Raw genomic sequence first — 6,756 nt, 5'->3', positions numbered from 1 at the left:
CTGTTTGTCTCTGTTAAGCACAGGACGCTGGATAAAATGAACACATCTGCCAAAATCAGCCTCGGCAACTCAACACAAGCCCGCTTAAGGGAGAGTGAGAGTGTGAGCGTATCCAATTCCAACATTCCCTGTGTTTTTACAAACACATCATGCTCCTGTCACCAGGGAGCCCCCTCCCCTCCTCCCCTCCTCCCCTCCTCCCCGCTCCCTTCCCCACCAGCCAGGCCAACTGTTGCTCCATCTCCGGGGCAGATTAGGGGAAGTGTTGGCTCCTGAAGAATGCAGGCCTGCTGCTGCTGCCGCCGCCACTCTCAGCTGAGGATTTATTAGGACTGGCATGGCGGCCCAGGCTTTTGGCCTCTAGCTAGTAGGGGAGTGAGGAGGAGAGGGCGGTGGAAGAGGAGGACCTCTGCTGAGATATTACATGCCATCAATACAAAACATCATGGTGCCTCTTAAAGGACTGCAACAGCTTTTTAACTCCTTTTTTTGGTTTATTTTAGCGCCTTCCTCACACAGCTTTCAGTTAATACAAAAGGTTGATAAAACACAACCTCCAGTTTGAGATAATCACAATCAGCCACCAGTACAGAACAAAAATGTATTCTGGCTTACCATTATCATGTGCACTAAAGGCTAATAAACTGCGTTTCACAAAGTAAAGGTAAATTGTTTGTAGGTGAATCCTCCCCTGGGTCGCTGCCTGGTCACAATGACACTGAATAAATGTACCAGTTCATGAACATTAAGCCGACTGGCGCTATGTGAACATTTAAATGGACACTGTGTTATACCCAGTCTGTGCTGCAATAACAAAACAATTACACCACAACAGCAACAAGATGTGAGCAGCGATGTGTATCCATGGTGAGTGCTTAGGCCTGAATCCAGGCTGCACACATCGATCAGATTGACAATTGAGAGGCCGTGTCCTGGCCGATAAGGCAGTTTTTTTTTTCTTCTACGGCAGCTGGGGAAAAGACCATCTATTAAGATGAAAGGGAAAAGGACGACAACTGTGCAGTAATGCCAGTGGCATTGTAACAAGAATGGTTACCAGGCCAGAAGAGGGAGAGGGGGACAGGGGATGCAGGGCATGTTCTCAATAAGCAGCGGCACACAGAGGTCACAGAGGAACGATTCTTTTCACCTTGGTGGCCACCGGTGTGCTGTGAGGATGACGTGCAAAGAGCACAGCACTACCTTAATCTGCTCTTCACATCTATCAGGAGCTACAATGGGTTTACGCACTTTGGTCAGTCAACCAGTAGCTTCTGTGGATTTGTGACACTGTTTCAGGACAGTCACAATCACAAGCAGAACAGCAGCGAGCACAAGCAGAAACACCTGTGTTTGCACTCTACATATACCATACATCACAGAGTCTAAATTAATCTACTGTTCAGGTGTGGTACTAAAGATATATGTATCATTTACACAGGTGTACAGTATTACTGTGTGCTACTGAAGGAATCTGTGCTCAGGTTAAGCTTCTTTTCATCACTTATCATACAGCACCATCTGCTGGATATTAAGAGAAAAAGTGACCAACAAGGAACAAGTGCAAGATATCAAAGAAAAAAAATCTGTCCTTCAGTGTCTTTGCAGCTTTGCAGCTCTGTCTTTATGATGCATACATTATAAGTGGAAGGCCTATTTGATTACCCTGCACACAGTGACACTGCCTAATGTCTGTATGGAATGCTATAAAAATGCATTTGTGTGAGTAATACTGTGGGCATACCAGAAAGTGCAGAATACGTACTCTGTGATCTTGGGGTCATCTTGACAGAATCAGTACACAATTCTACACATTTATTTAGTTATGGTGAGATGTGTTTGAATAACCTCAATTAAAGAATAGGTTCATATTTTTTCAAGTTTGTCTTAAAACAAAACTGACATGGAAAATGAAAGAGCTTTTGATTTTGCTGTAATTGTTTCTCCTGCTGTAACTACTATCAGCCTTAAGCAGACATGAAAAAATGTGAACACATCCTTTAAAGGACGCTTCTCTCTTCTTATAAAATAACCTGTTTTGTGCAACCACAAAACACATTTGTGTGAAGCTGTTTGCATTTGAACAAAAAAATGACTGGATGTTAGTAGACTGGATGTTAGTAGAAAATCCTCTATGGACCAGGGCAGCAAGATAAAATTATTCCATCTCTTTACAGTCCAGCTTCTCTTGCAGCCTCGGACAAAAGTAAATTTGCATTGAAAATGAGCAAACATGATCAATAATCAATCAAAACAAAATCTCACCCCGATGGCTCGTTTATGAAAGTACACCCTTTTTATTTTAAGTGCTTTGCATGTTTGTAAAAAGAAGCCTTATTAAAACATAATTGTGAAATTGTCAAGTTTGCATGCAAATATACCTGGGCCTATACTCAGTACGATCCAGATGCAGTCAGCTAGGCAGCAATGTAGAAGATGCAGAATGCCATAAAGGAATAGAATCTAAGACCCTGTTCTATAAACCTACATCACTTTGACATACTTACTAAAGAATTAACATCCTCAAGATGTATGTCTGCCTGAAAGGTGGCACCGTGACGGGGCGAGATTTCTTCACTGTCTCAGAGACCAAGAACATGTTACCAGCTTTAGAAACTCTATTGCTTAAGAAATCTACCCAACCCTGGCGTGACACATTTGGTTTCTAGACCAGGACACAGCACACTCAGCACACACACACACACACACACACACATACCAGACAGACTGCAGACTCCTCTGGAGACATACAGGCATAAATCAAGGCTGCAGAGGAGAGAATTTTGCCTCCCACATTTATTCCCCATCGACATAACGTGGACAATCCTGTGGAGGGGTGATATATGTCTCTTTACAAAGCAAATGTTTATGGACAGATCATGCTTTATCATGTGTGGAATTATATCTTATCTATGTCTGTCAAATGTGTCGTATCTAATCATAACAGTTTTATATTAAACCTGTTTATTGTCTAATCTGTAATGTTTTAATGTCAAGTAATTCTCTATAAGCTATCTTGCCTGTTCTAGATTTTAATAACAAAAGTCCCTCTATGGATTCTGACTCAGCAAACTGGAGGGTCTCCACTTGCTATGAGTGTGATCTAAAAGGCCAGAAAAATCCCCTCTTACCATAAAAGCCTGCTGGATGACATGTAAGAGTATGTATATGCACACACTGCAGCATAAAACACAAACAAGAGACAGCGAGTCCTCAAATCCTTCATCTCAACTGTCAACATATTATTGAGTCACTGAGGCATAAGAGCAACAGTCATTCAACAAGCTGCAGCGACAAACCCAGCTAGTGCAAAAACTAGACGCGCTTGTGTTATTAGAAATGTTATGATATAATAGATAACATCAACAGGTTCACAGTAATATCATCTTGAGAAGCATTATGGATCTCCTTCCTACTGTTGAAATGACTCAAGAAAACAATTTACCATACGCTCCATACCATTTCATAGAGTCAATAGGAACAAAATTGAACAGGCAGTTGGAAACAGTTAATTACTCTCATGCGTCTGCACTGCACACAGACATATCCATTTATACAAGACAGGACAGCACTAAACTACAATTTAATGTTTGGCAGCCCCAGTAAGACATCAGAGTAAGCAGCAGCTGGCACCGCGTACAGAGAAAGTTAGAGCGAAAGATGACGGGGGATATACGGAGTCTGTCAGAAGCAATGTCAGGTCACTGCTCTCCTCATCTGCTCTCTGGCGAGCTCCATTCATCTTGGCAGATAGCAATTTATATGTCAAGTTAACCTCCCTCCGCAGACTTGGCTCAGATGTCTTGACTGGGGCAGTACAACTCCACTGACAATACTACAGTGCAGTAACACAATTACAGGGCGCGGGATAGAGCTGGGGAACAGCTCTCACAGCCGCAGTACATTAACCTCCTTTCACCACAATGGCTGACTTCATGCTCATACAGCATCTGGGCAATGCCAAGGCAGACGTAGGACAAGACAAAAGCTCGTTAACAGAAACAGGTCAAGGGACTCCAGTTAAAAAATCTTCAAGAAGCTGTTCTGTGAGAAAGGGTACTGGTCGTTTTGCATGATTTATAGGTAATGTCTCATTGTTGGTATTACAAGACAGTATAAGTTGAAATTTCATTTCATAGGAGAGAGAATGGATGACATAAAGGCCCAAGCTGGATTTGAACCCTTGTGGCAAGGACTCAGCCATGATTCGTGGTACACACTGTCGCAGAGGACCTTATGGGACTTTCAACAGCAGTTTCCCCCTCTTCTGCTTTGATTCTCTCAATTTATTAAACTGTGGGAGATCCTATCAGTTTGCTTAAGCTGCAGGTGAGCACGATGGCAGGCATGGCTGTTAGATGAAAGAAACAGATGGCTGGCCAGGGGCCCAGAAGCACCAGGCAATAGAGGAAGACTAACATGTTCCCATTGTAAGTTTGTCAGCTCGCTCTGCCTGACTGCAGGAAGAGAATCAAATAGCCTCATCTTTTCATATTCCCCCTTCTCCAGTTCATCTCACAAATGCAATCAGACCAACTAATCCAAAAAAAAAAAAAACTCTTAAACTTTACTCAAGCAATTCAGGGAGAACAAAAAGAAAAATTGGCTCCTACACATCAGTCTTAATCTACTGCATGCATCTTAAATATTAATGCTTACCACTGTTTGCTGGAACGCTTCAGTGTGTGTGCTGTAAAGGTTTTCCATGCCAATAATCATGTAGCTACACTACATGGTCAAAAGTATGTCTGAACATTACATGCTTGTGCGATTGCTGACCGTCTCATTCCAAAACCATGAGTATTAAAGTGGCACTGCACCGAACTTACACATAAAGGTTGGTTTATACATATTACAGTGTTTTCAGCCAGTTGGACAGTTATATAATGTATTCTATCTTTTATTAGGTCTGTTGACTTGGGCTTGGAGACTGCAAATGTATAACAAAAAAACAAGCGGTAGTGGTAGCAGTAATATCACAATAGGCTTTTATGACATCAGGCCAATATTTACCAATTACATCTCAGTTCAATTCAAATGTCTCACTAAACCATGACAGTTTGACAGCACACAATACTTGGACCCTAAAACTGAAAGTTATCTTTGATGAAATTCAGTCGACCAGAAATGTTATTATTTACACCTGTGCTTTTCCTACTGTGACATGTCAACGTGCGCACATTATGGCTGCACCAGCTGCTAACAAGTCACAAAGTTAACAGAGTTCACCAATAAATAACCAATATACACAGACAGAAACTAAACCATCACACGTCAGGGATGAGGGTCATCATTCATGGTCCGTCACGGTCTCATGAGCCGTGCTCCTTGTGCCTGTTTTGTGTACTGGAAGGCTGATTTTAATAAGGCCCTAACTCCTTGGATTGGCAATAAAAAACTACAAATTACAACCTGTGTGTCAGTCAGAATGGGAATATCACCAATATCAAATTTTAATGAAACGTAAACTGTAATGTGATGTAATTAATGTTTTTTTAAAGATTATTTTTTGGGCTTTTGCCTTTATTTGATAGGAACAGATGAAGAGAGATAGGAACTGTGTGTGTGAGAGAGAGAGAGATAGAGAGAGATAGAGACAGAGGGGATGACATGCAGCAAAGGGCTGTGGACTCGCCCGCTCCCAGATGTAATTACTGTTTTATCCTCGAAATAAAAATTATATCACAAAAGCAGACATTAATAACATAACAATCATGTGGATTAGAATGTTTTGTGATGTAGGTCATTGCGTTCTCAAATGTTGCCTGCTTAATGGCAAAGAGGGTCTGTCACTGTCCTTGGGAAACAAAATTATTCGGTGAATCTCAGCTAGATGACCCTTTCCACTCACAGTGCAGCTGTGAATTCTTATTCTCCTAAATGAATACAGTATGGACAAAAACAGCAGTGAATAAATATCATTGTTACAGCTCTAACTTTTAATTTATTCTAACCTTTTTCAGATTGTTTTTCTAGAAATAAACCATGTCCTAAGATAGCACCTATTATCAGAGCTAAATGTGATAACTTGGATGAAGAACATGACCCTAAACCTAAAGTTTGAAAGCTTCTTGCGCAATTTTCCTCTTGTGAATATGATAAAAGCCTAAACGCAGATGGCTCCAGACAGGTTGCCAGTACCCAGAGGGCTGTGCTGTCAGGTGGGCAGGTGATGACCTCTGGAGTTGAGGTACTTAGATCCTATGTATGGAAGAGAAACAACAAGAAAGACAGCAAGTAGCCTAGAAAATGAAGGGCTGCCAAGGCCATAGTTATAGCAACAGCACTGAGATCTAGTAGGAATTCAGTGTCTTGCTCAAGTACAAGTCAGAAGGGACGTGAACCCGCATCCTCTGGTTCAGTGACTAACTCCTCAGCTTCCCAGCCTACCAGACGGGAAGCTGTTTGTAGAGGTAAAGCCATAACAGAGATATCTGATGAACATGTCACACGTTTGTGTTTATCTGGATACTCACACATGGTAACTCAGTTTCCCGCTGTAGTAATTACCTGCAACTGTAGTGATATTATTAACCGGATAATGGCGGTGTATAGGCTACTGATCAAATGCTAAGCTATAATTCAGTTCAATTCAAATTAGCTTTATTGGCATGAATGTGTAACAACAATATTGCCAAAGCATCATATATACTACATAAGAACAATCAACCCCATACATCTCATTAAACAAGTAATTAAAGCGTAAAGTAATCAAAGCATATGTGTGTTTGTGTTAAAAAAATAAATTAAAAAAAT

Source organism: Micropterus salmoides, unplaced genomic scaffold (assembly GCF_014851395.1).
Source record: "Micropterus salmoides isolate LMB-PRFRI ecotype aquatic unplaced genomic scaffold, ASM1485139v1 Ms_hic_scaffold_9, whole genome shotgun sequence".
NCBI classification, from domain to species: Eukaryota; Metazoa; Chordata; class Actinopteri; order Centrarchiformes; family Centrarchidae; genus Micropterus; species Micropterus salmoides.
This window is presented reverse-complemented; position numbering follows the sequence as displayed.